Below are 26,724 nucleotides of genomic sequence, written 5' to 3'. Positions count from 1 at the left end.
AGTGAAGCCTGTGACAGTAGATTTATCTTTGGGGGGGCAGTGTGTGTGCTTTCTCAATTCTGGGAGCACTTTGGGAGACTGCTCCCAGATGGTGATAGTGAGCATATCTGGAATGCACTGTTTAGATTTGGGAATCCTTGGCAAACAATCTGTGGTTTCACTAATAATTGGCTTACGTTGTTGGTGTACAGTAAGCAATTCATAAAGTTACTTATGTATTGTTGTTGACTACCCGAATGGAATTCAAATCTGTCAGGTTGCCTTCAATAGTGTAAATGCATCTATTGTAAATATTTGGAATATTCCAGAACTGCCCAGTGCTTGGCAAATTCAGGGGGGACAAAAAATCACATTTCGTAATTTGAAATTAAGAATCCAAGAGGACGTAACCACTAAAGTATTCAATTCAAATAGTTAAATGGAGTGCTCACATTTAAAATACCTGTTATCCATAGGAATGGATGGACTGACAGAATTGAGATCAGATTCCTAGCTGGGGCATGTGAAATGTGCTTTGATAAAGTCACCTGCATTTACCAACAATAATTTGGCAAGCTCGGAAATTTAAAAAACAATACGAGCTTCATTGCTGATCCAGTCGGGTCCCAAGCTCTGTGAAAAAAAACAATGATCAGGTTTATTGCATACACTCTGAAACACGTGTTCCTTCTACAGATCCTGCAAGTTTCCCCAATGAGCAAAGCAAGTCAGGCAGCATCCGAGAAGCAGGAGAGTTGATGTTTCGGGCATAAGTCCTTCATCAGGAATCACCGGTTTCAGAAAGATTACTGGCAGAGACTTATGCCATTACCTATGTAGAAGGGTCAGAGCATGTCACTATTAGATTAGAGACTAATTTCAGATTTGGTACCATTCAGTGCAACATTTCAGTATGATATTTACATATGTACCTTAAAGAGAAGTTGTCTAAAATTACAATCTCTAGAATAATTATAGAATTAAACCTGGAAATAAAGCTGGTGAACAAGAAGGGCAAAGTGAAGTCCCATCAGTATCACCTTGGGCAGTGTCAAGTAAGAATTTGACAACAGAGTTGCCACTTTGGTGTAACCTGCAGTCTGGCCAAATTGCAGCAAAAATCTGTTCAATTTTATCTGCAAACTATTGAATGCAAAATCCTCCTTGCACAATAATGAGGCAGAATTTTGGGATGTCATTTTTAAAATATATTATTTTCATAGTTACTCACAATTAAGAGTGATCACTTCGTGCTCTCTGCATAACACAGTACGAAAAGGAATTTACAAAAAAAAAACATTATAACCCAAATTCAGTCATTAATTCATTGATATTGCATTGGTCCAGCATTTATAAATAATCAATTGTTAAAATTAAATACAGATACATTTACTAACTATATTGGAGTACAGTCAAGTTTCTTACGGAACAGTGACAGGATTGGACAGAGTCCGCATGGATTTAAGAGAGGGGAATCATTCTTAGCAAATGTACTGAAAGAATCTACAGAGTCGAATATTAAAGGAAGAAATTGCAGGACATATAGAAAAGCTTATCATTAAACATGGTAGACTGGGTTTTGTGAAAGAGAAACTATATTTGACAAATTTACGACAGTTCCTTGAGGAGATAACAAGCAGGGCTGATAAAGGGCAATCCAATGATGTTCTGTATTTGGATTTTAAAAATGTAAATGATAAGGTGCTACCTAAAAGTTAATTGTACAATTTAGGAGCTCATGCTATCGGGGTAATGTATTAGCATGGACTGAGGATTGGTTCACCACACTGGCTGTTGCTGAGTCCTCACTTGGAGTACTGTATACAATGTATGCTCCCATGTTTAATAAAGGATAAACTAACATCGGAGACCATTCCAAAAAGATTCACTTAGCTGCTTTGAGGACAAAAGGGTTGACCTATCAAGAATAGATAAGCAGGGGTGATCTTATGAAAACAAGATTCTGAGGAGCTTGACAGAGTAGATGTTGACGAGATCTTCTAGCACCAGTGAAGTCTCAAACCAGGGGACATTACATAAGGGAACATTCATTTTAGAAAAAGTAAAGATTTTTTTCTCTGAGAATGGCTAGAATTTTCTCGCCCAAACAATTGTGAAAGTTAAATGTGGGAGGGGAATGGTTGGGTTCCTCTTCGGAGGGTTGTTCTGGCTTGTTGGGCTGAAGGGCCTGTTTCCACATAGAATCACAGATTCCCTACTATCTCAAATTATTTTAAAAGAGGGCAGATAGATTTTTGAAATATTGAGCAGTTGAGGGCTATGCGGATCAAGCATAAAAAAGGTGTTGAGGTCTGGGTTGGCCAAGCCATGATCTGATAGAACAAGCTGAAGGCGATGAATGCCCTACTCCTGCTCCGATTCCTTGAGGCTCCTTTTCATGTTGTTTTGTTTCCAAAGACGAGCGTGATACAATGTGCTAAAGATCTCAGATGTTGTGAAAAGCAGTGAAAATGTGGTGTTTATGTACTGATTCAGATGGCATTGATTCATCAATCACAGCTTTCCAGTCATGAGTAGGAAGGCAATTCCCTCCATGAATAAAGGAAATCTACTGCAGAGCTCACACAAAGGGAATTCTTACCCTCAGTAAACTCTCCCATCACATTACCCAACATTTCATCTAAAGCAGGATGCACTGCGCATGCTCTAGCCAACAAAGTGACCCGCGGGTGATTGATGTCAGCACCGGACCAATGATAGGTCGGTGGGCGGATCTGGAGGACCGAGCGGGATGTTGGTCCTCCAACCAATCAAAATAAATCAAGGGCCGAGCTAAACTAAACCATGTGATCACTCTTGCGCGCGGCGCAGAGTTGATGTAATGAATGTTCGGGAAGTGATGGAGAGAAAGAGTACGGTAAGGAAAGAAATAAACAGGGAAACGGGAGAAAACCTGTGTTGCTATGAGCGGAGAGGTTTTACAAACAAATTGTGCTCGTCGTAAAACACATTTGAACGTCCCAGTCCCGTGTTTGCAGTAAATGGGGAATTGCCTCAGCGGCTGCAGGCCTGAGTGAGCGCCGCCATCTTTATTCGGGACAAAGATTCACTGGACACGTGCGGAGCCGCCATCTTTGTAGGGGGCAAGGTGCAGCCAGGCGCATGTGCAGGATTTCTCTCGTATAGAGTCATTGGGATCATAGCAGCCAATACTGCTCTGATTCATCTCTGGGCTCCCTCATGACCACTTTGTCAATATACAGCTTCCTCAGTCTCGAAAGTAATTTATAGACAAAGGGCGGCCCAGCCCCTGACCATGTACTGCTCTATTATCAGATGACATTTTTCTTGAATATTTTTGACAGTCAAGAATTCTTTTTTCCAACAAGCAAGTGTATTTTCCTTCCATTTCTGACTATCAAATTCTGTACCCCCCTGTAATCCATTTTGCACTCCCTGAAACATCAACTGTGTTTCTCCTTCCACAGATACCAGTGATTAATGCCAAAGCCCTGTTGCCTGTGGAGAGGGTGATGCTTGACTTTCTTGTACAGCTGCAGTTTGTGTGCTGAAGGTGCTCCTACAATGTGGTTGGATAAGAGACATGACAGAGTATTCATTCAGCAACAGTGATGGTTTGAAAATAATGTCCAAATCAACAACAGTTTGTATTTCTATTATCATGCTTATAATTTCACAAAAATACTATTGAGAACTTTAGACATAAGGCCAGAGATGGAGATATTAGGTCAGGTGACCAAAAGCACTGCCAAAAAGCAGGTTTTGAGGGATGTCTTAAAGGTGGAAAGCAGGTCTGTGAGGTTTTGACTGTGAATTTCAGACCATGCTGCTTCAGCATGTGTAGAAACAGCCGCGCCACACAGGTGAACTAATGAATTAACAAATGGTTGGGAGTCTCTTAAGAAAATGGGTTGTCGAAGTCTCAAAGTGTGTGTGGTGCAGGGAGCTAGGGATTATCACAGCCAGGAATTAAATCAAGTGTGAGAATTTTAAATTGAGGGATATTGGCCAGGTGCTGGCAGGTGAGACTAGATTGGGTTGGGGTATCTGGTCGGCATGGACGGGTTGGACCGAAGGGTCTGTTTCCTTGCTGTACATCTCTATGGCTGTATGTTAATTATAATTAGGAGTCTTTTGATGAATCAACAAGCAGAGATTTCGACTTTCTTGAGATTACAGGGAGGTTGAATGTGGGAAGCTGGCCCTGAGTGTGTTTGGAAAATGAAGTCGGGAGATAACACACAATGGATGAGAGTTTCAGTATATGAGTTGAGATGAGGGTGGAATCAGCTAGAATTAGTGATCTTGGAGTGGGACTGAGTTGTCACACTCACCTCACCTCTGGGATTCAGCTGGTTATCAGGTTGTGAATCCGAGCGGTGTAACAATCGGGAGCTGAGTGGCCCTGGTGGTGCCTAAAATGAGTGTCACTCAGCTGGCTGTTACTCAGCAGCTGCTGCTTGGTAGCCCTATTGATGACATCTTCCATCACTTTACTGCTGATCGAGTGTGGACTGATAGAGGGAAATTGGCTGGGTTGGATTGCCCTGTGTTTTTGTGTTGAACATCCCTGGGCAATGTTTCACATTGTCGGTAGATGCCAGCGCTGGAGCGGTACTTGGGTTGGTGGGGGGCAAGTTCTGGCGCACAAGATATCAGTATTATTGCCAGAATATTTGCAGGGCACGTAGCCTTTGCACGACTTAACCATTTCTTGATGTTATTCAAACTGAATCGAACTGGCTTAAAACTCACATCTGTGATGTTAGAAACCACTGGAGAAGGCTAAGATGGATCATCCCACTTTACACTTCTGGCTGCAAATGCTGTTGTCTTATCTGGTGCATGGATGTGTGAGGCCCCTTCATCAGTAAGGGTGGGGATATCTGTGATGCTTCCTCCAGTGAGTTGTTTAATTGTCCATCACCGTTCACAACTGGGTGTAGCAGAACTGCAGAGCTCCGATCTGTTCCATTGGATGTCGGATCACTTAGCTCTGTTGATTGCTGCTGATGCTGTTTGATATGCAGGTAGTTCTGTTTGATAGCTTCACCAAGTTGGCACTTCATTTTTAAGTCTGCCTGGTGCTGCACATGGCATGCCCTCCTTTACAGCCCATTGTGATGGGTGAAAGCAGGATTTACAAACCCATGAGACTACAGATTGTTCTGGAGTACAGTTCTGCTGCTGTTGATGTCCCACAGTGCCTCAGAGATACCCAGTTTGAGATCCTACATCTCTTCGAAGTCTATCCCATTTAGAACGGTGATAGTGTCACTCAACACAATGGAGGTGTTTCTCAATTTTAAGGCAAGACTTTGTCTCCAAAAGGAATGTGTGATGGTCACTCTTACCGATACTGTCATGGCCAGATGTATCTGCAGCTGGTCAATTCATAACAATGAGATCAAGTATGGTTTTCCCTCTTGTTGGTTCCCTCACCACCTGCTGCAGATTCAGTTGAGCAGCTATATCCTTTAGAACCTGACCAGCTCAGTCAGTAATTGTGTTGCAGAGTAAGTCTCGATAGTGGACATTGAAATCCTGTACCCAGAGTACGTTTGACATCATTTTAGTTCCTCAGTGCTTCCTCCAAGTGTTGTTCAACATGAAGGAGAACTGATCCATCAGCCAAGGGAGGACTGTACGTGGTAATCAGCAGGAGCCATGAGACCTACTGGTCTCCGGAGCCAACGCTGAGTACTCCCAGGGCAAATCCTCCCTGTCTGTGCCACCACCTCTGCCTGGTCTGCCCTGCCAGTGGGACAGGACATATCCAGAGATTTCAGGAGAAAGTGAAGACTGCAGATGCTTGCGATCAGAGTCAAGGGTCTGGTGCTGGAAAAGCACAGCAGGTCAGGCTGATGAAGGGCTTAGTCTTGAAACGTCGATTCTCCTGCTCCTCGGATGCTGCCTGACTGTTGTGCTTTTCCAGCACCACACTCTCTAGGGCGGCACGGTGGCACAGTGGTTAGCACTGCTGCCTCACAGCGCCAGAGACCCGGGTTCAATTCCCACCTCAGGTGACTGTCTGTGTGGAGTTTGCACGTTCTCCCCGTGTCTGCGTGGGTTTCCTCCGGGTGCTCCGGTTTCCTCCCACAGTCCAAAGATGTGCAGGTCAGGTGAATTGGCCATGCTAAATTGCCCGTAGTGTTAGGTAAGGGGTAGATGTAGGCGTATGGGTGGGTTATGCTTCGGTGGGGCAGTGTGGACTTGTTGGGCCGAAGGGCCTGTTTCCACACTGTAAGTAATCTAATCTAATCTAGGGATGGTGATGGTGGTGTCTGGTCATTGTTTGTAAGGGATGATTCCGTGAGTATGACTATGTCAGGCTGTTCCTTGACTAGTCTGTGAGACAGCTCTGCACATTTTGGCACCAAAAACCATATGTTAGTGAGGAGGACGTTGCACCATCGAGAGGGCTGATTCTGTGGTTGTAATTTCTGGTGCCTTGTTAGTTGCCAACTGGTCCATCCAGTTTCATTCCTGTGTTGAGACTTCGCAGTGATTAATACAGTGAGTAGCTGGCTGGGCCACTGTCAGGTTGGCAGGATTTTTTTTTGCCATTGACAATGGTTTCATGGAGATCAGGAGATTCCTAATACGTTGTTTTTTTTCTTGAATTCAGATTCCACCATCTGCCAAGATGGGATTCGAACCAGGACTTCAGCCGTTTGTTTTAATATTCTGGAATAAAGCTAAATACATCAGGTTTGTTCACTCATTTTAAATATCACTAATCCTGGTTTTGTTTCTTTGTAAAACACTGTCCATCGTCCTGTCTCCTCCATCCTCCCCTCCAACAACGAGTGAGGAGCACATGGAGTTTCTGTCACTAAGACTGAGATAATCCGATCTGCTGCTTCCCTCCCTCCCACTAGCCCACTGAGCCAAACTGCCTCACGTAGTGTTCCTGGTTTTCGTCCTAAACCTACATCTTTCTCCAGTGTCTTCTCAAGCCTTATCAGAGCTCCCCTTGACCCTTTACCCTAATCTCTCTAAACTCACTTTCCAACTCTCTTTCCTCCGCTGCCGCCTCATCACTCCCCCTCGCCAATTCATAGATATTGTTCCTTGTTCTGTCTGTTGGTCTTTTTTTGGTTATGTCCTTCTCTCCCATTCTGTGAAAAACTAATATTTGACCTCACCATTGTTGGAAAATCCTGCTCCATATCCACTCTCCTTTTCCTTTCTGAATTCCTTGCATTTGGTGTCCCTCAACGATCTATCCTTTGTCTCTCCTGTATCTCACGTACATAGTGCCAGGAGGTGATATCATCCAAAAACACTGTGTTCGGTTTCACATGTACACTGACGATGCCCAGCTCTCCCTCCCCATCATCCCTCTCCATTACTCCACTGTTACTCAGTTATCAAACTGTTTGTCACATTCCCACTACTCGATTAGCTGCAGTTTCCTCCAATGAAACATTGTCATGGTTAAACCCATTGCCTTACCTTTATCTTTGTGCTGAGCCCCTCCCTCTCACTGGGAACTCTGAGGCAGAACGACACTCTTCACAATATTGCTGTTATATCTGACCCCAAGGTGACCTTCTGATCAGACATCCACACAATCACAACACCAGGAATTCCAATCTCTTAAACGTTGCTTTTCTCCACCTCACCCCAGTTCCATTGCTACTGAAACCCCTTACCTGCGTCTGTGTCACCTTAAACTTGAATCCAAAACAGAATCCTTGATTCCGTGACTTAGAATCTGGTTTCAGACTCCCCTCTCAGTATTTACCCTCAGAAACATCCTCTCAGTATTTATCCTGTCAAACCCCTTAAGAATCCCATCTGTCTCACTGAGATCACCTCTCTTTCTCCAAAATCCAGTGAGTAGAGTCCCAATCTTTTCAGCCTTTATTTAAAAGATAATCACTCCAAACCAGGGATCATCTCATTGAATCTTCCCTGAAATGCCTCCAATGAAGTGACACATTTCCTTCTCTAAAGGGACCAAAACTGCTCTCATTACTGCAGATATGGTGGTCTCACCAGCACTTCACACGTTACTCTCCGGTAAAGACCCCAAACTCTAATACTGAAAACCTTTGAAACAAAACATTCGATTCCCCTTCCTGATTCCCTGTTGTAACTGTGTGGCAGCTTTCTGTGTTTCCTGAACAATTACCCCCGGTCCCTTTGTGGTGCAGTTTTCTACAGTTTCCACCATTTAAATAGTACTTTGTTCTTTTATTATCTCCTCCAAAATGAGCAACTTCCCATTTTCCCAAGTTACACCCCATCTGGCAACTTGTTGCCCCCTTCTCCTGTGCATCTCTCTCTTTTCATAATCCTCTTAGACCTTTACAGTTATGCCTTTTCTAGGAGATATCCCCCCTTCCCATTCTTTCAAACATTTACTGGGAGCACTGGGCAGTGGGAAGCAGACAGAGTTGCTATCTTTTTAGGGATACGCTTTGGAGTGATTGAGAGGATCTTCCTACCCATTGGTCAGGATGGAGACAACTTGCCCATCGTTAGGCATTAGCCTTTCACACCCGTGTCTTATTGATGAGGCAGAGCGGCAGCACGGAATGAAAGAAAAGAAAGTAATTCTTGTTCCCCATATCTCACTGACGCTTGGATCATTTTCTCCAATGTGTCAAAGAACTGCTGTGTTCAGTCACATAAGATCTCAAGTTGGAATCTCCTAGAAACCCACAGATTTCCCTTGGAGTTGACTGTTGATGTCCTCAAGGGTAATATGTACAGTAATCCTGGGCCACGAGGAGGGGATGGTGTGAGTTTCTAACTTGAACTGATAGTGACAGATTTTATAAACTTGTATTAGTAATCTCAGTAAATATTCTGCTAAACTCTGATTGAATTACTCAGTGTATCAGGATCTGGATATTCGCATTGTGTGTGTGAGTATTGTGTTCCAGATCAATCCCATTTGCTGCTTAAAAATTCTCCTTTGAATCATCGCATTCTCTCAAAAGGTCTCCCCAAACCTTCAATGTGTCATGTAATCCTTTTATGATGACCTGATGAGTGTAAGGTTTATTATTCGAATGTGTAATTTTTGTATAAGGATGTCTCAGAGAGGGAGCAGAATATTCTTAAAGGGGAGAATAACCATTTTGAGGGGAGGCTGTTGTTTATTGGTATCAATGACATGGGAATAGAAGAGTTCACATTATTGGATCATTGGAATCTCTTGTGGGGTAGAATCGACCTCCATCAGAAGGATGGATTGTACTGGCACTGGAAGGGAACAGTTGCTAGTGCTATTCAGGAGGCATTAAACCAGTGAAGGAATGTGGGTAAACCCAGAGAGAGAGTGAGGGAAGAGCTCAGTCTGACGTCGGTACAGTTCAGATGTCAAACAGTCAAGGCAGACAAGGGCAAGGCACAGAATGAGCAGTTACCCTGCATTTGTTTCAATGCAGGAGGCCCGATAGGTCGGGCAGAGGAGCTCAGGGTATGGTTTTGAACATCGCACTGGGATATTATAGCAATTACAGAGGCATGACTTAATGATGGATAGGACCAGCAGCTTAATGTATAGATGCAATAGCAAAGATAGAAAGGGGGCAACAGAGCAGGGGGAGAGGTATATTTGATTAGGGCTAACATCACAGCTGGGCTTCAAGAGGGTATTCCTGGGAGTACATCCAGGCAGGTTATACAGGTGGAACTGAGAAATAAGAAAGGGATGATCTCCTTATTGGGATGGTATTATTGACCACCCCCCACTTCCCCAATAGTCAGCAGGGAGTTGAGAAGCAAATTTACTAAGAGATCACTTATCTGTAAAAATAGTATGGTTGTGTACAAGACTTGATCTTCTTTGTTATTCATTCACAGGATGAGGGTATCACTGGCTGGGCCCAAAGGGCAGTAAAGAGTCAACCACATTGCTGTGGGTCTGGAGTCACATGTAGGCCAGACCAGGTAAGGATGGCAGATTCCTTCCCTGAAGGATATTAGCGAATCTGGTGAGGTTTTATTTCGCAATAATCAACAATGGATTCATGGTCTTTAATAGATTCTTAATTCCAAATTTTTATTGAATTCACATTCCACTGTCTGCCGTGATGGGATCCAAACCCTGGGCCCCAGAACGTTATCTGGGTGTCTGGATTATCCATCTAGTGATAATCTCACTAGGCCATTTGGTAGGGTGAGTGACTGAGGTATCCGTGGGGCAGCACATCAGCACCAAAGATCCCACGGTCTCTGCGGAAGATAGAAAGGGCTGGGAGGGAGATATATCCCTAGTGGTGGGGTCTGACTGTAGGTAGCGGACATAGCAGAGGTTAATGGAGATTAGTGGGTGGTGGGTGGCAGGTGAGGAGCGGGGGATTCTATTCTTATTGTGGTTGGAGGGGTGGGGGGAAGGCGGAGGTACAGGAAGTGGAAGATATGCGTTGGAGTGCATTGTTGATCAAGTAAGAGGGAAATGCAGTCCTTGAAAGAGGAAACCTTTCTGGGATGACCTGGAGTGGAATTGCTTCTTCTGGGAGCAGATATGGCAGAGGCGGAGGAATTGGGAGTACAGGATCACGTTTTTACAGGAATATACTCGAGGGTAATCAGGAGAGCAAAAAGGGGACTTGAAATATCTCTAGGAAATAGTTTAAGGAGAATCCAAAGAGATTCTACAAATACATTAAGGATAAAATAATAACCAGACAGAGAGTAGGACCCTTAAAGATCAACAAGGCCATCTATGGAACAACAGGAGGTGGGAGAAATACTATGCTATTCTATTCTAGAGAGTTTGGAGAAATAAATAGTGATAACTTGAAAAGTGTCTATATTACAGAGGAGGAAGTACTGGATGTCTTAAACAGTAGCAAGGTGGATAAATCCCTGGGACCTGATCAGGTGTATCCCAGAAATTTGTGGAAAGCTAGGAAGGTGATGGCAGTGCCCCTCCCTGAGGTATTTATATAATTTTTTGTGACAGGTGAGGTGTTGGAAGATTAGTGCCATTATTTTAAAAAAGTGGTACGGAAAGGCCAGGGAACAAGAGAACAGTCAACCTAACGTCAGTGGTAGGTAAGTTGTTGGAAGGGATTCTGAGGGACAGGATTTACATGTATTTGGAAAGACAAGGATTGATTAGGGATAGTTAACATGGCTTTGTGTGTGGGAAATTCTCTCTCTCTAATTTGATTGAGTTTTTTTGAAGATGTGACAAAGATGATTGATGAAGGCAGACTGGACGTTGTCTATATGGACACTGAACGATGTTCCACAACGCAGACTGGTTAGCAAGGTTAGATAACATGAAATGTTGGGAGAACTAGCCATTTGGATACAAAACTGGCTTGAAGATAGGAGGCAGAGGTTGGTGATGGAGGGTTGCTTTGCAGACTGGAGGCCTGTGAGCAGCATTGTCCTGCTGGAATGGATATTGGATCCTTAAATACATGACTTGGATATGAATATATGAGATATGGTCAGTGGGTTTACAGAAGACACCAAAATTGGAGGTGTAGTGGACAATGAAGAAGGTTAGTTCAGAATGCAACAGTATCTTGACCAGATGGGCCATTGGAGTGAGGAATGGCAGACTGGGTTCAATTTAGACAAATGTAAGCTGTTGGATTTTGGAAAGGCAAATCAGAGCAGGACTTATACACTTAATGGTAAAGTCCTTGGGAATGTTGCTGAACATAGAGACCATGGAGTGCAGGTTCATTGTTCCTTGAAAGTAGAGTCGCAGGTAGGCAGACTAGTGAAGGTGGTCTTTGGTATGCTTATATTTATTGGTCAATGCACTGAGTACAGAAGCTGGGACGTCAAATTGTGGTTGGACAGGACATTGATTGAGCCATTTCAGGAATTCTGTTTTAAGTTTGAAATTCCCTGTTCTGGAAAGGATATTGTGAATCTTGAAAGAGTTCAGACAAGATTTACAAAGACTTTGCTAGGGTTGGAGGATTTGGGCTACAGGGAGAGGCTGAATAGGTCAGGGTTAATTTCCCTGGAGAGTCAAAGACTGAGAGGTGACTTCATGGAGATTTATAAAATCATGAGTGGCATGGATAAGGTGAGCAGCCAGGGTCTTTTCATCCCAGTTTGGTGGGTTCAAAACAAGATCACATGGGCTTAAGTTGAGAGGGCAAAGATTAAAAACGGATCTAAGGGGCAAAGTTTTCAAGCTGTGTGTGGTGTATGTGTGGAATGAGCTGCCAGATGAAGTAGTAGAGGCTGATACAATTACAACATTTGAAAGGCATCCGATTGGGTACGTGAATAGGAAGAGTTTCCAATGATACGGACCAATAGCTGGCAAATGGGGCTCTGTTTGTTGAGGATTCCTAGTTGGCATGGACAAATTGGACCAAAGGTCTGTTTCTGTGCTGTACATCTCTATGACACTAATAAATGAAAATAAGATGTGTTCCTCTTTTGTGGAGAGCTAGCAGAAGCACAGATAATTGTCCTTGGAGCTGAGAAGGTGAAGCAGTGATCTTGACCAGGTGCAAATTTGTTTCTAGGATATCTAATCTGCAGAGCGAGGGGAATTGTTAACAATGTCACAATTTTAGTAACTATTTTCAAGTAATTGGCAAATAATATGTGAATATGTGAACTTTTTTTATTCAGTAAGTTCTGAGTATCTGGAACAGTCTGAATGACAGCTGGACACAGACTCAGCAGTTATTCATAAACAGATTTGGAATTTTACTTTTTAAGGGAAGATTTGGTGGGCTATGGGCAAATGGGAAGGGAATTGGGACAGATTTGCAGCATCTCCAGAGGGAGAGGGTACATCCCAAATGGGCTGAATTGCCCCAGGCTCTGTGCTCTATCATACTGCCCCATTAACTGTGAATGCTGAAGCTCATCCCAGGGCAGAGAGAGGGAGGATCCCACCACTCACCTCACAATGGGCCTCGATGATTGATGTCAGCGCAGGCCAATAGGGGGCAGAGGGCAGTACTGGAGGACCAGGTCGTACCAGTTTGTCCTCCAACCAATCTGAGTGAATGAGGGCATCCTCAAGGCTGGAACTAAAGAAAGGCACATATCACAGAGATCTGAGAAACTGGAGGACATGAGATAGGGAGCGTTCTGTGGCTGGTGAGGAATTATATAAATCAGGAAGAGTTGTGAGGCTGGATGAGGTGACAGTGATTGGGAGAGTTGTGAGGATGGAGGATTTAAAGTGAGTGAGGATTAGAGTCATAATGTTATACAGCAAGGAAACAGGCCCTGTGTCCAACCAGTCCATGCCAACCATAATTCCAAACTGAACTAATTGTACCTGCCTCCGCTTGGTCCACATCCATCCAAATATTTCCTATTTATGTACTTATCTGAAAGTCTTTTAAATATTGTAATGGTATTCACAGCTACCACTTTCTCTGGAAGTTCATTCCACGTGTGTAATTTTTTTTTAAAACCCTAATGTCTTTCCTCAAATCTTTCTAATTTCTTCTCAAAATGAATGCACCCGAGTTTTGAATCCCCCTCTCTCCCGGCTATTCACCTTATCTACACACTTTCTGATTTTATAAACCTCTAATAAGATCACCCCTCAACCTCGTGCACGTCAGTGCAAAAAATTCCCAGCCTATCCAGCCTCTCCTTAGAACACATTCCCTCCATTCATGGCAACATGCTGGTAAATCTCTTCTGAACCTGCTCCAATTTAATGATATCCTTCCTATAACAGCACAACCCGAACTGGACAGAGTATTCCAGAAGAGGCCTCCCCAACGTCCTGTACATCCTCAACATAACGTCCCAACTCCTGTATTCAGAGGTCTGAGCAATGATTGTAAGTTTGCTAAGCACCTTCTTAACCACCCTGTCTACATGTAACATACACTTCAAAGACCTGAAGCCCTCGATCTCTTTGTTCCCATATCTCTACTCAAGGCCCTACTTTTATTGAGTGTAAGTCCTGCCCTCGTTTGTTTTGTCAGGATGTTATATTTTGCATTTATTCCAATCCAAAAAATTTTTGAGTATAAAGGCAGTAGGAGTATAATTAATAGGGAAATCAGGAGGCAAAAAAGGGACGTGAGATTGCTTTGGCGAATAGGGTTAAGGATAATCCAAAGGGCTTTTGGAAATACATGAGGAGCAAAAGGCTAACTAGGGAGAAAATAGAGACCCTCAAAGATCAGCAAGGCAGCCATTGTGTGGAGATGCAGGCGATGGGCGGTATAGGGAAACAAGTATTTTTCATCAGTGTTTACTGTGAAGAAGTACATGGGAGATATAGAATGTGGGGAAATAAATGGTGACATCTTGAAAAATGTCCATATTACAGAGGAGGAGAAGGTGCTCAATGAGTGGCTAAGGAGCTGGTGCAGGGGAAAAGGATTCACGTTTTTTGGGTCGTTGTGATCTCCTCTGGAGTAGAGTTGACCTGCATAAGAAGGATGGATTGTACCTGAATTGGAAGGTGTCTAATATCTAGGCAGGGAGACTGGCTGGTGATACTCGGGAGGCATTAAACCAGTAAGGGAGTGGGTATAAACCCAAGAAGATAGAGAGGAAAGAGATATGTCTGAGGCTGGTACAGTTCAGAAGTCAAATAGTCAAGGCAGGAAAGGGCAAGGCACAGAATGAAGTCGGACTGAGCAGTTGCACTGCATTTACTTCAATAGAAGAGGCCTGACAGGGAAGGCAGATGAGCTCAGGGTATGGTTTTGAACATGGCACTGGGATATTATAGCAATTACAGAGGCATCACTCAGGGATGGATAGGACTGGCAGCTTAATGTTCCAGGGTATAGATGCTTTCGGGAGAATAGAGAGGGGGACAAGAGAGGAGGGGGAGTGGCATTTTTGATTCAGGATAGCGTTATGTTTTTGCTAAGGGAGGATATTCCTGGGAGTACGCCCAGTCAAGTTATTTAGGTGGAACTGGGAAATAAGAAAGGGATGATCACCTTATTGGGGTTTTCTGCATGGATTTTGTCTGGGTCCTTTGGTTTCCTTCCACAGTCCAAAGATTAGATTAGATTACTTACAGTGTGGAAACAGGCCCTTCGGCCCAACAAGTCCACACCGACCCGCCGAAGCGCAACCCGCCCATACTCCTAACCTAACACTACGGACAATTTAGCATGGCCAATTCACCTGACCTGAATATCTTTGGACTGTGGGAGGAAACCGGAGCACCCGGAGGAAACCCACGCAGACATGGGGAGAGTGACTCCACACAGTCAGTCACCTGAGTCGGGAATTGAATCCGCGTCTCTGGCGCTGTGAGGCAGCAGTGCTAACCACTGTGCTACTGTGCCGCCCAAATAATTTACTAGATCTAAAAGTTAAGGTTCTGAATTGGACAAAGGCCAATTTTAATGGCCCAAGGCAAGAACTTTCATCTGGCCCCTCAAGCCTGCTCTGCCATTCAATAAGATCAGGGCTGATCTTTTCATGGCCTCAGCTCCACATTCCTGATCTCTCACCATAACCCTTAATTGCTTTCCTGTTCACAAATCTACATTTTGCCTGCTTCTATCTTATCTACTCCCTTCATAATTTTATTTTTTCCTCTCCAACCTCTCATTCTAAATTACAATGACTATAGAACCAATTTTCTCAATCTCTCCACACAGGCCAACCCTCTCAACTCCCAACTCAAACTAGTGAACCTCCTCTGTACTCCCTCCAGTGCCAGTACATCCTTGCTAATGTAAGGACATCAAACCTGTACACAGTACTCCAGGTGTGGCCTCACCCCACCCTGTACAGCTGCTGCATAACCATCCCTCTAGCAATGAAGGACAATATTCCCTTCACTGCCATAATTACCTGCTGCACCTGCAAACCGACTTCCTGTGATTCATGTACAAGGACACCCAGCTCCCTCTGCACTGCAGCCTGCTGCATGTTTTCACCATTTCATCATCCAGTTTGCTGTTCGTACGACCAGAATGGATGACCTCACATATCCCAACATTGAACTCCATCTGCCAGACCCTTACCCACTCACATAACCTATCTGTGTCCCTGTGCAGACTGACAGTGGCCTCTGCAGACATTGCTCTACCTCATCTTTGTATCAAATGTGAACTCTGTCGCCATACACTTGGTCCTCAACTCCAAAACATTTGTGTAAATTGCAAACAGTTGTAGTGCCAACACTAATCCCAACACCCATTTATCCCCACTCTTTATTTTTTGTTGGTTAACCGATTCTGTATCAATGATAATATATTACCCATAATGCTGTGCATCTTTACCTTATTCAGCAATCTTTTGTGTGGCAACTTATCAAATACCTTCTGGAAATCCAGGTACACCACATCTACTCAGTCCACCTTGTCCAACGCACTCGTTGTATCCTCAAATAATTCCAGGAAATCAATTAAAGTGACCTGCCTTTCATGAATCCATGCTGTGTTTGCTAAATGAGACAATTTCTACCCAGATATCTCACCACTACTTTTTTGAAAGGTTCAAGCATTTTCTCCAGTACAGAAGTTAAGCTAATGGGTCCTTTTTGAAAAATAGTGGCTCCACATTTGCAGCTTCCAGTCTGTCAAAACCATCCCAGAATCCAACAAAGTTTAGTGAATTTTCATGAGTCTATTTGTTATCCCACCCCCCCAACCACCACCCCACCATCTCCTTTAGTCCCTGGGATGCAATCCATCAGGGCCAGGAGACCCATCGACCTTTAGGATGTTTTCTTTCCCAACATTACCTCTTTACTGGGAATGATTGCTTCTCTGTCCTCATCTGCCATTGCCTCCATAGGCCTGCAACAACGAGAGTACACAGACAGTATGTTCCTGTTAAGGCCAAGGATGGTAGGTGTAGAGAATGCTGTCTGTCGAAAGAAATTGAGGGCCTGGTCAAGAAAATGAAGGAGGAATATGGCAGGTACAGAGAGCTGTGTTTGTGTGAATCCCTAGAGGAGTATAGGGGCAGTAGGAGTATACTCGAGGTAAACCATGAGGGCAAAAAGGGGACATGAGATAGCTTTAGGATATAGGTTTAAGGAGAATCCAAAGTGATTGTACAAATACACTAAGGACAAACGAGTAACCAGACAGAGATTAGGTACCCGCGAAAATCAAGGCTGTCTGTGGAACCGCAGGAGGTGAGAGAGATTCTGTATGAGTGGAGAGGTTTTACAAACAAAATGTGCACATCGGAAAACACAAATTTGAACATCACACTCTCGTGTTTTCAGTAAACGGGGAATTTCCTCAGTGTGGCTGCAGGCATGAGTGCGCGCCGCCATCTTTATTTGGGGCAAGAATTCACTGGACACGTGCGGAGCCGCCAGCTTTGTAGGGGGCAAGGTGCAGCCAGGCGCATGTGCAGCCTTTCTCTGGGACAGAGTCATTGGGCAGGATTTACACAGAGCACATTCAAACTCAGAGAAATGGATGTTTATTTCTGGATTTGTTTCGTCATTCATTTAAATTATTTGGTATCGTAAACGAGTTTGCAGGTCATACAAAATTGGAGATATTGTGGATAATGAAGAAGGTTACCTCAGATTACAATGAGGTATTGGTCAGATGGGGTATAATTTAGTTAAAAAATGTGAGGTGCTGCATTCTGGAAAAGCAAATCAGAGCAGGACTTATACAGTGAATGACAAGGCCCTGGAAATGTTTGTGGACCAAAGAGACCTTGGACTGCAGGTTCATAGTCCTTGCAAGTCAAGGATAGGATGATGAAGAAGGTATTTAGTATATATTTTCCTTTATTGGTTCGAGCATTGAGTATAGGATGTGGGAGGTCATGTTGCTGTACAGGACCTTCATTAGGCCACGTTTGGAATAATATGTGCAGTTCTGGCCTGCCTCCGATCAGAAGGGTGCTGTGAAACTTGAAAGGTTTCAAAAAAGACTCTCAAGGATGTTGTTAGGGTTGGAGGATTTGAGCTACAGGGTGCGGCGTAAAAGGCTGGGGCTGGTTTTCCCTGGAGTGCCATAGGCTGAGTGGTGATGTTATGGAGGGGCATGGATAGAGTAAATGAACAATGTGTTTTCCCTGGAGTGGTGGTGTCCAGAAGTAGAGGACGTTGCTTTAGGGAGAACAGATAAAATTTCAAAGGGGCCTAAAGGACAACTCTTTTATGCAGTGGATGGAATGAGCTGCCAGAGGAAGTGGTGGAGGCTAGTCCAATTAAAACATGTTAAAGGCATCTAAATAGACACATGATATGATTAGGAAGCATTTACAGGGATATGGGCCAAGTGCTGGCAAATGGGAATAGATTAGGTTTGGATCCCTGGTTGGCATGGATGAGTAAGACCGAAGGGTCTGTGTCGGTGCTGTACATCTCGATGACTGTGGGATCATAACAGCTTATTCTGCTCTGCTTCATCTCTGGGCTCCCTCATGACCACTTTGTCAATATCTAGCTTCCTCAGTCTCGAACAATGGGTGTATTTTGGTCTGTTTAGTATTTTAGTATAACTTCTACAGACATTTTTGTAAGTTAGTTTTTCACTGCTGCCCAGCCCCTGACCATGTACTGCTTATTAATTTTGTTTCTGGAAAATCTTTGACAGTCAAGAATTCTTTTTCCAACAAGCAAGTGTATTTTCCCTTCCATTTCTAACTATCAAATTCTGCACCATTTTCATTCCTTGTAATCCATTTTGCACTCCCTGAAACATCAACTGTGTTTCTCCTTCCACAGATACCAGTGATTAATGCCAAAGCCCTGTTGCTTGTGGAGAGGGTGATGTTTGACTTTCTTGTCCAGCTGCAGTTTGTGTAGTGAAGGTGCTCCTACAATGTGGTTGGATAAGAGACATTACAGAGTATTCATTCAGCGACAGAGATGATTTGAAGATAATGTCCAAATCAAGAACAGCTTGTAGGTTAATAATCCTGCTTATAATTTTTTAAAATATTATTGGGAACCTTAGACATAAGGCCAGAGAAGGATGATATTAGGTCATTATTAAGTAATGAATTAACAGGTCATTGGGAGTCTTGAACAGAATGGGTTGTTGAGGTCTCAAAGGGTGTGAGATGCAGCGACCTAGGGATGATCACAACCAGGAATTAAATCAAGAGTGAGAATTTTAAATTGAGGGATGTGGGCCGGATGCTGGCAGGTGAGACTAGATTGGGTTGGGATATCTGGTCGGCATGGACGGGTTGGATTGAAGGTTCTGTTTCCATGCTGTACGTCTCTGTAGCTCTATGTTGTTGATTATGAGCCTTTTTATTGATCAACAAGTTTTGGTACGAGGGAGTACTTGGGCAGCAGAGATTTAGTTTTTCTTGAGATTACAGGGAGATTGAATGTGGGAATCAGGCCAGGAGTGTGTTTGGATAATGAAGTCTGGAGATAACACAAGATGGATGAAAGTGTATGAGCTGAGACATGGGTGGAATCAGCTAGAATTAGTGGCCTTGGAGTGGGACTGGGCTGTCACCCTCACCTCGCCTCTGGGATTCAGTTGATTGTCAGATAGTGAATCAGGGCGGTAACACAATCGGGAGCTGAGTGGTCCTGGTGGAGCCTAAAATGAGTGTCACTCAGCTGGCTGTTGCTGAGCAGCTGCTGCTTGGAGCCCTATTGATGATATCTTCCATCACTTTACTGCTGATCGAGTGTGGACTGAGAGAGGGAAATTGGCTGGGTTGGATTGCCCTGTGTTTTTGTGTTGAACATCCCTGGGCAATGTTCCACATTGTCGGTAGATGCCAGTGTTGGAGCGGTACTTGGGTTGGTGTGTGGCAAGTTCTGGAGCACAAGATATCAGTATTATTGCCAGAATATTGGCAGGGCACGTAGCCTTTGCACGACTTAACCATTTCTTGATGTTATTCAAACTGAATCGAACTGGCTTAAAACTCACATCTGTGATGTTAGAAACCACTGGAGAAGGCTAAGATGGATCATCCCACTTTGCACTTCTGGCTGCAGATTGCTGCAAATGCTGTCATCTTATCTGGTGCATGGGTGTGTGAGGCCCCTCCATCAGTAAGGGTGGGGATATCTGTGATGCTTCCTCCAGTGAGTTGTCTAATTGTCCATCACCGTTCACAACTGGGTGTGGCAGAACTGCAGAGTTCCGATCTGTTCCATTGGATGTAGGATCACTTAGCTCTGTTGCTTGCTGCTGATGCTGTTTGATATGCAGGTAGTTCTGTTTGGTAGCTTCACCAGGTTGGCACTTCATTTTTAAGTCTGCCTGGTGCTGCTCATGGCATGCCCTCCTTTCCTGTCCATTGTGATGGGTGAGAGCGGGATTTACAAACCCATGAGATTGCAGATTGTGCTGGAGTACAGTTCTGCTGCTGTTGATGTCCCACAGTGCCTCATAGATACCCAGTTTGAGATCCTCCATCTCTTCAAATCTGTCCCATTTAGAACGGTGATAGTGTCACTCAACACAATGGCGGTTTTTCTCAACTTTAAGCCAAGACTTTGTCTCCAAAAGGAATGTGTGATGGTCGCTCGTACTGATACTGTCATGGACAGATGGATCTGCAGCTGGTCAACTCATAACAATGAGATCAAGTATGTTTTACACTCTTGTTGGTTCCCTCCCCACCCGCTGCAGATTCAGTTGAGCAGCTATATCCTTTAGGACCTGACCAGCTTAGTCAGTAATTCTATTGCAGACCTAGTCTCGATTGTGGATATAGAAACCCTGTACCCAGAGTAAGTTTGACACCATTTTATTGCCTCAGTGCTTCCTTCAAATGTTGTTCAACATGAAGGAGAAGTGATTCATCCTCCAAGGGTGGATGGGACGTGGTAATCAGCAGGAGCTGTGAGACTTCCTGGTCTCCAGAGTCAACGCTGAGTTCTCCCAGGGCAAATCCTCCCTGTCTGAGCCACCACTGTGCCACCACATCTGCCTGATCTGTCCTGCTGGTGGGACAGGCCTTATCCAGAGATTTCAGGAGAAAGTGAAGACTGCAGATGTTGGAGATCAGAGTCAAGAGTCTGGTGCTGGAAAAGCACAGCAGGTCAGGGTGATGAAGGGCTTAGGCTCGAAATATCGATTCTCCTTCTCCTCGGATGCTGCCTGACCTGTTGTGCTTTTCCATCAGCACAATCTCAATATCTTGGGAAGGGGGTGGTGATGATGGTGTCTGGTCATTGTCTGTAAGGGTTGATTTCATGTGAATGAGTATGTCGGGCTGTTCCTTGATTGGTCTGTGAGACAGCTCTGCACATTCTGGCCCCAAAATCCAGATGTTAGTCTGGAGGACATTGCACCATCGAGAGGGCTGATTCTGTGGTTGTATTAAATGGTGCCTTCTTAGATGCCGAGTGGTCCATCCAGTTTCATTCCTTTGTTGAAACTTTGCAGTAATTAATACAGTGAGTAGCTGGCTGGGCCACTGTCAGATTGGCAGGGTTGTTTTCGCCATTGACAATGGTTCCATGGAGATCAGGAGATTCCTAATTCCAGTTATTTTTTTCTTGAATTCAGACTCCACCATCTGCCAAGATGGGATTCGAACCAGGACTTCAGTCGTTTGTTTTAATATTTTGGATAAAAGTTAAATACATTAGGTTTGTTCACTCACTTTAAATATCACTAACCCTGGTTTTGTTTCTTTGTGAAACACTGTCCATCATCCTGTCTCCTCCATCCTTCTCTCCAGCAAGAAGAGTTTGGAGCACATGGAGTTTCTCTGTCACTAAGACTGAGATAATCCGATCTGCTGCTTCCCTCCCTTCCACGAGCCCGCCGAGCCAAACTGCCTCACGTGGTGTTCCTGGTTTTTGTCCTAAATTGACATCTTCCTCGAGTCTCTTGTCAAGCCTTATCAGAGCTCACCTTGACCCTTTACCCTAATCTCACTAAACCATAGACTTTCCAACTCTCTTTCCTCCTCCTCACCGATTCACAGATATTGTTCCTTGTTCTGTCTTTTCTGGTTCTGTCCTTCTCTCCCAAAATCCTGCTCCATCTTCACTCTCCCATTCCTTTCTGAATTCCTTGCATTTGGTGTCCTTGGTCCCTTCTGTATCTCACGTACATACTGCCAGGAGGTGACATTGTGCAAAAGCACCATGTTGGGTTTCACATGTACACTGACGATGCCCAGCTCTCCCTCCCCATTATCCCTCTCCACTACTCCACTGTTACTCAGTTATCAAACTGCTTACCACATTCCCACTACTCGATTAGGTGCAGTTTCCTCCAATGAAACATTGTAGTGGTTAAACCTGTTGCCTGACAAATTCCTTTCCCTTACTGCTGAGCCTCTCCCTCTCACTAGGAACTATGCAGCAGAACTACACTCTTCACAGTATTGCAGTTATATCTGATGCGAAGCTGACATGGATAAGGTGAGCAGTCAGGGACTTTTTCCCAAGTTCGGTGGGTCCAGAACTAGAGAGTACAGGCTTAAGGTGAGAGGGAAAAGATTTAAAAGGGATCTAAGGGGCATCTTGTTCATGTTGAGGGCACTGCAAGTATGGAATGAACTGCCAGAGGAAGGGGTGGAGGCTAGTACAATTGCAGCATTTAAAAGGCATCTGATTAGGTACTTGAAGAGGAAGGATTTAGAGGGATAAGGGTGAACTGCTGGCAAATGGGACTCCATTAATGCTCTCCGTTATTGGTCAGTGCATTGAATACAGAAGCTGGGACGCCATATTGTGGCTGGACTGGACGTTGATTAAGCCACTTCTGGAATTCTGTTTTCAGTTTGAATTACTCTGTTCTGGGAAGGATGTTGTGAAACTTGAAAAGGTTTGGACAAGATTTACAAAAACGTTGTCAGGATTGGAGGATTTGGCCTACAGGGAGAGGCTGAATAGGCTGGGGCTATTTTCTCTGGAGACTCAAAGACTGAGAGGTGACTTCATGGAGATTTATAAAATCACGAGTGGCATTTATAAAATCACGGGGTCCTATTTCCTCAGGTTTAGGTGGGTCCAAAACTAGAGCACCTGGGTTTAAGTTGAGAGGGCAAACATTTAAAAGGGATCTAAATGGCAACATTTTCAAGCTGAGTGTGGTGTGTGTATGGGAGGGGCTACCAGATGAAGTTGTGGAGGCTGATAAAATCACAACATTTAAAAGGCTTCCAATTGGGTACATGAATAGGAAGGGTTTTGATGGATGCAGGCCAATAGCTGGTAAATGGGAATCCATTAGTTTAGGATTCCTCATTGGCACGGACGAATTGGACCGAAGGTCTGTTTCTTTGATCTTAATAAATTAAGATGCATTCCTGTCTTTTGTGGAGATCTAGCTGAAGCACAGATAATTATCCTTGGGGCTAAGAAGGTGAAGCAGTGATTTCGACCTGGTGCAGATTTGGTTCAAAGGTCTTGAATTTGCAGAGAGAGAGAGAGGAATTGTTAACACTGTCACAATTTTTAGGAACTAGTTTCAAGTAATTGGCAAATAATACAAGGTGAAAATGTGAATACTATTTTCCTCAGTAAGTGCTGAGCATCTGGAACAGTCTGAGTGCCACAGATTCAGCAGGTATTCTGAAACAGACTGGGAATTTTACTTTTTAAGGAAAGATTTGGGGGGCGTGGGCACACGGGAGGGGACTTGGGACAGACTTGCAGCATCTCCAGAGGGAGAGAGTACAGCCCCGATGGGCTGAATAGCCCCCAGGCCCTGTGCTCTTTGATACTGTCCCATTCACTGTGAATGATGAAGCTCATCCCAGGGCAGAGAGAGGGATTAGACCTCCACTCTCATCACAATGGGGCCCGGCTGATTGATGGCAGCTCCAGACCAGTGGGAGGAGAGTCTGTGGTTCTGCAGCCAATGGGATTGAATGAGGGGTGTGGCCAGCAAGATGACACCTGTCCATGAGCTGTGCAGGTGCAGTGTCACTGTTTGGGGTTGGGAGAGACAGCAGAGACTGGGACAGAGGCTGTTGGACCTGAATTACAAACTCCTTGTAAATTAAAACCAAAAGAACTGCGGAAGATGTAAATCAGAAACAACAACCAGGAGGTTCTGGAAAAACTTAGCAGGTCTGGCAGCATCTGTGATGAGAAATCAGAGTTAATGTTTAAGATCCGGTGTCCCTTCCACAGAACAGATGTAACTGAGGAAAAAAAGAGTCAGTTTATGTGCAGAAGTTAGTGTGGGGGAAGATAAAAGGAGTAAAGGATAGGTGGGGATAGAGTGAGAAGAACAGTTGGATAAAGGAGTGGATAACGTTCTGGCTGGGGGGAGGGTGATTAGCTGTTAATGGAGACTGTTAGTGGCTAACCATAGGTAGTGTGTAATGGCAGGCTGTGAGAACAAGACCTGGTGTGTGGAGTAGGGGGCTATGACATGAGGTTGTTAACTTATGGTTAGCCACTAACTATCTCCAGTATAAGCTGTTCCCCACCTATATCACTCCACGATTGGAGCTGCCGAGGACATAAACCTTTGGAATATCCTCCCTAACTCCCTCTCTCCACTTTAAAAATGTATCTAAAAATCGTTCTCTTTAATCAACGTTTCTATCATTCGTGAAGCATTTGAGGAGATTTGTCAATGTGAAAGGCTCCATACAATGCAGGTAGTTGTTGTTATTGTCTGACATCAGGAGAAACAGGGATGAGCCCTCTCTCTCTCTCTCTGAGACCTGATGAACAGCAAAATCAGGAAGCACTGAGCATGCTCCAGCCCACAATGGGCCTCGAATTATTGATGGCAGCGCAGGACCAATAAGAGTGGGGGAATGGGGGCTAGAGGTGCTAGTTGGTCCTTCAACCAATCGGAGTGAATGAGGGGCGGGACAATACTCAACCACGTGATAAACTTCACTGACAGCACAGTGTTGTTGTGACCAAGGCATTGGAAATGTGTGAAGGTGAAGGGCAGGGGAAAGGAAAGACATATTGACCAGGAAGAGAAGGAAATTTTCACGGTATGGAATGAGAGGTTTTACAGAATTTAGTGCACATTGTAAAACACAAATTTGAAAATCCCAAATTCTGCACCATTTTCCCTCCCTATAATGCGCTTTTCCACTCCCTGAAATATCAACTGTGTGTTTCTCCCTCCACAGATACCAGTGATCAGTGCCAAAGCCCCATTGCCTGTGGAGAAGGTGATGTTTGACTTCCTGTACAGCTGCAGTTCGTGTGGTGAAGGTGTTCCCACAATGTGGTTGAGTAAGAGCTGTTATAGATTATTCACTCAGCGACAGTGAAGAGTTGACAATGTATGTGCAAATCACCAACAGTTTTTTTTTAATCATGTTTATAATTCTACAGAAATACTATTGAGAACTTCTGACATAAGGCCACAGATGGGGATATTAGGTCAGGTGATCAAAAGGATTGCCAAATAAGCAGGTTTTCAGGAATACCTTAAAGGAGGAAAGCAGGTCTGAGAGGGTTAGGGTGGGAATTCCAGACCGTGTTGCCTTGGCAACAGTAGAAACGGCCAGAAAGGTGAAGCAATGAATTAACATATCGTTGGGAGTCTGAAAGAAAATGAGTTGTCGGGGTCTCACATGTTGTGTGCTGCAGGGAGACAGGGATGTTCACAACCAGGAATTACATCAAGGGTGAGAATTTTAAATTGTTGCTTGTTAATAGGAGCCTTTTGATGGATCAACAAGTTTTGGTACAAGTGAGTACTTGGGCAGTAGGGTTTTAGATACTCTTGAGATTACATGTAAGTTGAATGTGGGAGGCTGGCCAGGAGTGTGTTTGGATAATGAAGTCTGGAGATAACACAGGGATGGACGAGTATTTCAGTAAATGAGCTGAGACTAGGGTGGAGTTGGGTGATGTCACTGATGTAGAAATAGTGCTTTTGGAGTTGGGCTGCTCCTCATCACTCCCCCTCCCCAATTCACAGATATTGTTCCTTGTTCTACCTGTCTGTCTTTTCTGGTTATGTCCTTCTCTCCCATTCTGCTACAAACTAATATTTGACCCCACCGTTGTTGGAATAACCTACTCCATCCCGACTCTCCCTTTCCTTTCTGACTTCCTTGTATTTGGTGTCCCTTAAGGATCTCTCCTCGGTCCCTCCTGTTTCTCACCTACACACTGCCAGGAAGTGATATCGTCCAAAAGCACCATGTTATATTTCACATGTACACCGACAATGCCCAGCTCTCCCTCCCCATCATCCCTCTCCATTACTCAGTTATCAAACTGCTCATCACGCTCCCACTACGCGATTGGCTGCAATTTCCTGCAACGGAACTTTGGAATGGTTAAACCCATTGCCTTCAGTTGCTATTACAAATTACTTTTCCTGACTGCTGAGCCCCTCCCTCACCCTGGGAACTACCTGAGGCAGAACCACACTCTTGACAATATTGCTCTCATATCTGAAGGTCAGATATGGGCGGCATGGTGGCACAGTGGTTAGCACTGCTGCCTCACAGCGCCAGAGGCCCGGGTTCATTTCCCGCCTCAGGCGACTAACTGTGTGGAGTTTGCACGTCCTCCCCGTGTCTGCGTGGGTTTCCTCCGGGTGCTCCGGTTTCCTCCCACAGTCCAAAGATGTGCACGTCAGGTGAATTGGCCATGCTAAATTGCCCGTAGTGTTAGGTAAGGGGTAAATATAGGGGTATGGGTGGGTTGCGCTTTGGAGGGGCGGTGTGGACTTGTTGGGCCGAAGGGTCTGTTTCCACACTGTAAGTAATCTAATCTAATCAAGGAGACTTTCTGATCAGACATCGACACAATCACAAACACCAGGAATTCCAATCTCTTAAAATGTTGCTTGTCTCCACCTCACCCCAGCTCCATTGCTACTCAAACCCCTGACCCCTGTCGGTGTTGCATTAAACTTGGCGAGTCCAAAACAGAACCCGTGATTCCGTGACTGACCCAGAATCTGGTTCCAGACTCCCTCATGTTGGGAAACATCCTCTCAGTATTTACCCTGTCAA

The 26,724-nt window shown here is 44.4% G+C and overlaps 1 long non-coding RNA gene across 3 annotated transcripts in view; it reads left to right on the top strand.

The window, feature by feature from the left end:
- Nucleotides 1-2,771: 2,771 nt before the first annotated feature.
- LOC140487743 (uncharacterized) overlaps nucleotides 2,772-26,724 on the top strand; it is a 52,508-nt gene continuing 28,555 nt past the window's right edge. For 2 of the 3 annotated variants that reach the window (XR_011962920.1, XR_011962919.1), the window contains exons 1-4: nucleotides 2,772-2,857; nucleotides 6,590-6,672; nucleotides 9,784-9,870; nucleotides 24,877-24,982. This is a non-coding gene — a long non-coding RNA (uncharacterized lncRNA). Of the gene's footprint in view, nucleotides 2,858-6,589; nucleotides 6,673-9,783; nucleotides 9,871-24,876; nucleotides 25,033-26,724 lie in introns of all 3 variants that reach the window. The other variant, XR_011962921.1, reaches the window with a different exon arrangement.

The sequence above is a fragment of the Chiloscyllium punctatum genome, chromosome 17 (assembly GCF_047496795.1).
Source record: "Chiloscyllium punctatum isolate Juve2018m chromosome 17, sChiPun1.3, whole genome shotgun sequence".
Classification (NCBI taxonomy): domain Eukaryota; kingdom Metazoa; phylum Chordata; class Chondrichthyes; order Orectolobiformes; family Hemiscylliidae; genus Chiloscyllium; species Chiloscyllium punctatum.
Note: the sequence above shows the minus strand (reverse complement) of the source record. Positions and strands in the feature narration are given on the sequence as shown.